This window comes from Corvus brachyrhynchos, unplaced genomic scaffold (assembly GCF_000691975.1).
Source record: "Corvus brachyrhynchos isolate BGI_N302 unplaced genomic scaffold, ASM69197v1 scaffold15, whole genome shotgun sequence".
Taxonomy (NCBI): Eukaryota; Metazoa; Chordata; class Aves; order Passeriformes; family Corvidae; genus Corvus; species Corvus brachyrhynchos.
Window position 1 is genome coordinate 303,852 of NW_008238349.1, and position 6,292 is coordinate 310,143.

The 6,292-nt window shown below is 57.6% G+C and overlaps 1 long non-coding RNA gene across 1 annotated transcript in view; it reads left to right on the top strand.

Annotated features, from left to right (window-relative positions):
• The first annotated feature begins 248 nt into the window (after nucleotides 1-248).
• Nucleotides 249-6,292, top strand: part of LOC108446974 — an 11,157-nt gene continuing 5,113 nt past the window's right edge. Inside the window, exon 1 of the long non-coding RNA XR_001862319.1 lies at nucleotides 249-4,530. This is a non-coding gene — a long non-coding RNA (uncharacterized LOC108446974). The remainder of the gene's footprint in view (nucleotides 4,531-6,292) is intronic.

Genomic DNA, 6,292 nt, shown 5'->3' on the forward strand with positions numbered 1-6,292 from the left:
CGTTATATTTAAAATTAGAGCAGAACGGCAATAAAATTGGTCATGGGATTGAGACAAGTTTTAAGGGAGGGAAAGAAATTTATTCTTCATTTTTTACATTGAGGCATCCGTTAAAAGCTTGGGCACATTTGATTACGTCAATGCAAGGATTAATAATTAAAGGAACAACAACCACATGCCTTGGAGAGACACACGAGATGGCAGCAGCTCGGGCTGGAGCCCCTGAGGACACCCTGGTTTTGCTGGAACCTCACCCCTGCCTGCTGCCCCTCAGTATTTAGGGAAGCACTTTCCCACCAGGCTCTGCCAGGCGATGCCTTTCCCAGGAATTTTCAGCTGGTGCCTAAACTCAGGCAAATGGTACCAAGGCTTGGTATCGGATTGATTTTGAAGGAAGCCTGTGCTGTTCCCACAGGTTCTGAGGGGTTCAGAGAGAAGTGTTTGGGGTGACACCTCCGGCCCCCAGCAGGAGCCCTGGCAGATGGTGATGGTGGTGCTCCACCAAACCCCACAGCCCCAAGTCAGCGTCACCCGGGACTGGTGGGGAAGGAGGCTCCAAAGCCGCTTCCTCTCCGTGCCCGGAGCCAGATGGATGTCCGCGGGCTGTGCCTGTGAGACGGAGCCATTCCTCTCTGAGTGTGGCCCCCAGCCAAGCAGAATCCTTGGATTTTGCTCTGCGGATCCGTCCGGCAGCTCCAGGGCTGGGAGCGTCTTCCCGGGCACTGAAGGCAGCTCCAAGCCTTGGATTGAAGGACAGAGCCTCTGACTCCAGTGCGCTTTTTCAAACCAGGCCCAAATTGTGCTTCCCCTCCCTCCCCATCCTTCCTCCCTCCATGGTGGGAATCTTCTCGTTCATTAATAACCTGCTAATTATCCCAGCAGCTTGGAGCTGGGCTGCAGCATGGAATTAGAACCAGCTTTTCCTTTTGGCACCACCCCTGGTGTAATTAATAAGGCGAGAGGAAGCCAGAACATGCGGGTCAGCGCGGAGAGCACGGCACGGATTGATTGGACACCCAGAGCGGGATGCTCCGAGCCGGCCTCGGGGAGGGAGGGCGGCATTTTGGGGTCAAACCGGGCAAAAGAAGAAGATGAAGAAGAAGAAGAAAGATGTGCTACTTGTTTCATTTGGTTTTCCTCACTCGAGCTCAATATCTGGGCCAAGGAGGAAACCCTGCTCTTCATCCCCTTCCCCTTTTTGGGAAGGCTGGATGGAAGGCTGACACCGTGTGCTGGCCATCCCTGCCCTGCCAAGCAGCCCGAGGGGCTCTGTTGCAGACGGGTGCTTTCATGGAGATCTGGAGAGAGACTGGATCTGGAGAGGGACCTGGAGCTGAATGAAGGAGGGATCAGCGTCACTCGCACGCCGCCAGCGCCAGGTTGTCTCCCCGCTGACTTGGCACCAGCAAGGGGCCTCCAAATCCAAATGGAATTGCTTCCCTGCTCACGGGATGCAGGCAGGAGGCCGAGGACCCCGTCTTGCAGAGCTGGGCTGGGGTGACGCAGCCTTTCCCCTTCCCCTTTCCACCACCCTGGGGTAATGCAGCCCTTCCCCGCCACCCTGGGGTGACACAGCCCTTCCCTTTCCCCTTTCCACCACCCTGGGGTGACGCAGCCCTTCCCTTTCCCCTTCCCCACTGCCCTGGGTGACGCAGCCCTTCCCAACAACCCCGCTCCACCCAGGGCTGGCACTGGGAGGGCGACGCCTTTGGGCACTGCCACAGGACAGAGGGACATGATCCTCCTCCTCCAGACTCTTCAGAGCATTGGTAGAGCACAAACTTTGCTCCGTGCACCCTCAAGAGCGCTCGGGCTGCCCTTGCCCGCCCCGCTGCCTGTGGGATCCCCTCTCGCCACCCACCGTGCCTGGAGGGAGCCGTGATTTCCAGTTTGTCGCTGCTGCCACCGCAGCCCCCGGTGCTGCCGGATCGGGCCCCGCGGGCTGCCAGGATGCCCCCGACGGGCGGCAGGAGGCTGCTGGCGCTGGCAGGCCCGGCGGCAGCGCGGCGCTCCGGGGGCAGCAGCAGTGCCAAATTGGGGTTCTAGCCCTTTAAATCCGATCCGGTACTGCAAAAAAAGGACGAGCGAGCAGGAGAGAGCCTTCAGACTCTTTTAATTAAAGCTTGTACCAATTCTGTATTCCCAAGTCACGGCAGCCGCCCGCGCTTCCCCAGGACACCTCGGGCTCTCTCTCCGGCAGGCGGCATGGACGGGGACAGCGGCGCAGCGGGCACCGGCGGCAGGAGGTACGCACGGAGGGACGGGGCTGCGGGCACGGCTTTCCCCTCTCCTGGCTGGCAGCTGGAAGCATCCCCCTGCTTTTCCCGTGTGTTTTGCTGTACCAGGGAGAAAGTCTAACGCGTCGCTGTGGCTCACGCGGGGCCGGGGCAGGAGGAACCCAACCCAACCCTCCCCTCCCACCACGCACCTGGGGCCGGGGCTGCTGTCCTGCCACCTCCGCTCGCTTCCCTCTCCCCTCCTTCCCTTTTAAATAATTGAGTGCATGACCCTGAGTTGTGGCTTTTTTCCCGTCGCTGCTTAAACCCCAGAGCTGCCGCTCGGCAGAAGATAAGTTGGGATGCCTGGCCCATAAATCACGGCAGAAGTTGGTCCCCGCCGCGCTGCCGCCGCTCGGCTCCTCGCCGTCCCCGGTCTCCCCCAGGTTAGGGGAGTTTTGCCACATCCTTCCATGCGCATTGCACTCGCAATGCAGCGCAGTTCTGGAGAGCCTCGGGGAGCGAATCCCGGGTTATTGGGAACGACAGCGTCGTTTGCACGCCGGAGCCTCCTCTCCCCAGCACTGTCACCCACCCCAGCCCCAGCCGGGCTGACAAATCGCCCTTCAGCAGCAGCCCTGTGCCCAGAGAACATTTAACTGTGAACTGCCCCGCTCAGCCGGTGATTTTCCTCTCCCCCTCTCCTCCTTAGCCGAGTGATCTCTCTGTTTATACCTCCACGCAACGTAGCTTTTCCCTTAAATTATGGATTGTCGTTCCTTCGTCGCCGTCTCAGGCGGGTGCATCCTTAAGGTGCCCTGACCTGAATGAGAGCCCGCCTGGCTCTCTGCAGCCGGGTCCCAGGTGAGGCTGCGTCCCTGGGAGCCTCTCTCCTGCCTGGATCCCGGAGGCTGTGCCAGCAAACATTCATCCTGGTGCCTATCGGAGGTTAATAACACTTTTGACAAATAGCAGCCTCCTCGAGGCTTGAAATAGGATTGTAAAAGCAGCCACTAATCTCCTTGAGAAGTGCTCGATGGTGGCCACCTCTCAGGAAATCAGGAGAGGAGCTGTTTATGTTCTGCGTGTTGAGGCGTTAGCACAGCAAAAAAATCCCGCTTTTCTTAATCCACCGGGAAAACTCTGCCTCGCCTTCATCTGCCAGGGCAAAGGGCTTGGGGAGGGAATCCTGTGAACTCAGCACGACCCAAAGCCCACAGGACTGCGGGGCTGCACAACCGCATCAGGAAAATGGGGGTTTTTCTCCTCACCAGTGGTGTCTGCCATAAACGAGGGAGAGACGGGACGGGGAAGTTGGGAGTGAGCAGGGAGAGCGGAGCCGTGGGTCGGAGAATGAGCGCCTGAGCAGGAGCACCTGCAGGGATCAGGTGGTTTGTGGGCAGCAAAACACTTTGCCTTGAGCAGTTGAAGGATTGAAACTCGGGGAGGAGGAGGCACGGAGCCTGCACGGAGAAGCAGAGGGGCCCGGACAGAGGGAAACCCACGGCACAGCTCCGTGCTGAGCTCACGGAGCGCGGGGCTGCGCAGGCAGAGGGATGCTGGCACCCCAGGGCTTTGGGGCTGTTGGTTTTCCCTGCTTTCCTCAGCAGTTCCCGTGCCCATGGTAGTGCTTTAGCCATCTGTGACTTCGGTGACATCAGGCAGGAGCTTGTCCCTTGTGACCGGGAGGTGGGATAATGGCTCCATTGTTCCCAGCTCCAAGGGAAGAAAATGACCTGGCAAGGAAACCTGAAAGTGCCTGAAAGTTAAAAAACCCTGTTCCCGTGGTCTGAGCGGGGTTGCAGGCAAACTCTCCTCGGGCGAGGCCCCTGGAACCTGTTCCCTCCATCCTGCAGAGCTGGAGAACACACAGCAGGGTTTGCAAACCACCAAAAAACACGAGCAGGGTGTTGAAAGATGAACAAAATGTGCGTCTTTTTTCAGCAAAGCAGCTCAAGCACACAGAGAGGGTGGGGAGTAATTATTTATAGTGCCATCAGCAGAAATAATAGAATGAAATGAAGGGCTGAAAAGTTTTGCTGACTCTCAGGGAATGCATCCTGGCACGGACGGATCATTCCTGGGCCCAGCCCTTCACATCTCCAGCGCTCCCAAGAGCAGCCTGGAGACACAGCAGAGCCTGGGATCCAGGGAGAGCGGCTGGGAGCTGATCCCAGCGGGAGGATGGAGCTTCCATGGCAGCTCGCACCTCCTCCCTGAGCCTCCTGTGCTGCCCGAGGCCGGATTTGCGTCCCGCTGGATGCCTGAGCAGGGAAGGAGCAGCGCTCTGCGAGGGGAAGGGCTGGGTGCCCAGGTTTGGCTTTTGCATTTCATTCTGGGAACGCTGAGATTAAGAAGGGGGGCGAGGGGCTGTTTCTGAGATCAGCAGTCGGTGTGAGCCGGTGCTTTGTGCAGTTCAGCTCGGAGGGCTGGGCTCCAGGCGCTCTTGAAGCCCGGTGACAAAAGGCCTTGGCAGGATTGGCAGGCACGGTCAGGGAATCGCTCACCTGGAATCCCTCACTCCCATTAAAGGTGACCTGCACCAGGGCTTCTTTTCTAAAGGGAATCGCTGCATTTGAGTTCCTCTTTGTGGGGATGAAAAGGCCTCTTTGGCATTTTCCCCCCTCTTTCTTCCCCCAGGAAGGGCAGGCAGTGCCAAGCTTGTCCCTCCCCACGCGGGCAGGTGTTGGAGGTGAGCCCTGAGGCTGGTGCAGGTGGGAAGGGTGGATTTGAACCCTGATTGAGCAGCAGGCCCTGAGCGAGTGTGGCAGAGTCCCCAGCGTTCCCCAGGAACGTGGGACAGGTTCTGAGCAGTCCCAGAGCCCTTTCCTTCCCCAGGCTCCGTGACAGCGCCACGAGGGACCATCCCCAGGTGGGCACAAAGGCTGAGTTTAGAGGTGCCACCAGGCCATTTGCTCCAGCTTGCCCTGCCTGTCCATCCCCAACCAGTGAGATTTTCCTGCTCCAAACAAGAGCTGAATTTCTGAGGAAGAGGCAGAAAAATAGTTCTATTTTTATTTCAGGCAATAACCTTTCCTACTTCCTTGACTCTGTAGAGTGGAAAGAGCCCGGGCACACAAGGCAGAGCTCTCATTTCTGCTTCCCCTTTGCCAGTCACCTTTAAACAAAAGGAACCCAGCGGGGTGTCTGGAGCAGGAAGGGACCAAGATGGATCTGACGGAGATAAAACCTAAATTTACTACTCTGAGCTGCTTGAATCTAATACAATCTTCTATTTAGAGCGAGGGATGTTTGTCAAGCCCATTCTCCATCTCTGGCAGGGTATTGCAGTTGGAATTAGTCTGATGAATTAAAAGCAGTCCACTGAAGTCTGAAATGGTAAAAAGGCAGCGTGTGGACGGGAGCGCGCGGGTGCTGAGGGCACCGTGGGAGGGACAGACAGCAGCACGGGGTGCCAGGCTGGGGGTGGCAGAGTCACGGCCAGGGGACGGCAGGAGGCAGACATGGATCTGGAGGGATGGGTCTGGACCTGCAGGGATGGGTCATCCTGGTCATGGTCATCTCTTGTGGTCACCTGGGTGGTTTGGCTGGGCTCAGGTGGCCTTTCTGAGGAGGTTCCTCCACCTCATGCCATGCTCTTGTCTCCTTTGGTGGTTTTATCCATTTTTGCCCTCCTTCAGGATATGTTTTAGCCATTCCAACAGAAGCCACTCTCTGGGCGTTATTTGAAACCCCCATTTGCATGGCAGGAGGTGAGAGGCTGCCCAGACAATGCAAACCTTGTGTTCTATGGTCACCCAGGGACTGCCAGGAATCGATGTCTGCTGGAGGCTGGTGTTTAAACAGAGCTAAACCAAATCGTGTCGGAAGCCCTGGGTATCCTTGAGAGCAGACTTTCAAGAAAGTCATGTACAGATGTTGCCCAGTTTGATGCAGGTTTCACCCTTTAAATCCTCCTGTGCTCAGGAACTGACAGACTCTGCTCCTGGCTCCAGCCAAAGCCTGGGCTCCAGGCTGAGAAGTGCCCAAGTGCTTTGGGAGCCTCAGGCACTGTTTCAGAGGGGATTAATAAACCCTCAGGAGCTGCCGATGCTTCACTGGGAGCTGGCGGGAGG